Here is a 1,191-nt window from a genome sequence, read left to right on the forward strand (position 1 = left end):
AATGATGAGAGAATCATTGATCAGCTGCCTTCTGAGTGCCTCCCACTGGGGATCCAGTGCGCGACCCGGGCATGTGCTCTTGAGTGGAATCGAACCCAGGACCTTTGTCCGCAGGCCGACACTCTACCCACTGAGCCAAACCAGCTAGGGCTGATCATGTAATTTTTATCTTTTATTTTGTTAATGTGGTATATTGCATTGATTGATTTATGTATGTTAAACTATTCTTATGTCTCTGGGATGAATTCCATTTTATTGTGTTGTTTTATCTTTTTAATGTATTGTTGTACTCAATTTAATGTATTGTTTAGAATTTTTGCATCTATATTCATCAGAGATATTGGCCTGTAATTTTCTTTTTTTGTGTTGTTCTTGCCGGGTTTTAGTATCAGGGTAATGTTGGCCTCATAAAATGAGTTAGGAAATATTGTCTGTTCTTCAGTTTTTTGGAAGAGTTTGAAAAGGATAGGTATTAAATCTTCTTTGAATGTTGGCAGAATTCACTAGTGACGCTGTCTGGTCCTGCACTTTTGTTTTTTGGAAGGTTTTTAATGGCTGTTTTAATTTCCTTACTTTTAATCAGTCTATTTCGGTTTTCCAGTTCTTCATGATTCATTTCAGGAGAGTTTGGTATTTCTAAGAAGTTGCTCATTTTTTTTTAGGTTATTGAATTTGGTGACATATAGGCTTTCATATTATTCTTTTTAAAAAATATATTTTTATTGATTTTAGAGAGAAAGGGAGAGGGAAAGAGAGACAGAAACATCAACGATGAGAGATAATCATTGATCGGCTGCCTCCTGCACGTTCCCTACTGGGGATTGAGCCCAAAACCTGGGCATGTGCCCTTGACCGGAATCAAACTTGGGACCCTTCAGTCTGCAGGCCAACACTATTCACTGAGCCAAACCGCTAGGGCTCATATTATTCTTTTATAATCCTTTGTATTTCTGTGGTGTTCATGATAACTTCCCCTCTTTCATTTCTGATTTTGTTTGAGTCTTTCCTCTTTATTTCTTCAGTGACTCTAGCCAGGTTTGTCAATTTTATTTATCTTTTCAACCACATCAAAATTACAACTAAAATACAACCACGGAGTCACGCCTGCTGGGCGCTTTTGCTACATATAAAAATATTTTGGTTTTTGTTAATACTCATCCGAGGATATTTTTTCCATTGATTTTTAGAGAG

The sequence above is a fragment of the Myotis brandtii genome, unplaced genomic scaffold (genome assembly GCF_000412655.1).
Source record: "Myotis brandtii unplaced genomic scaffold, ASM41265v1 scaffold510, whole genome shotgun sequence".
In the NCBI taxonomy this organism is placed as follows: domain Eukaryota; kingdom Metazoa; phylum Chordata; class Mammalia; order Chiroptera; family Vespertilionidae; genus Myotis; species Myotis brandtii.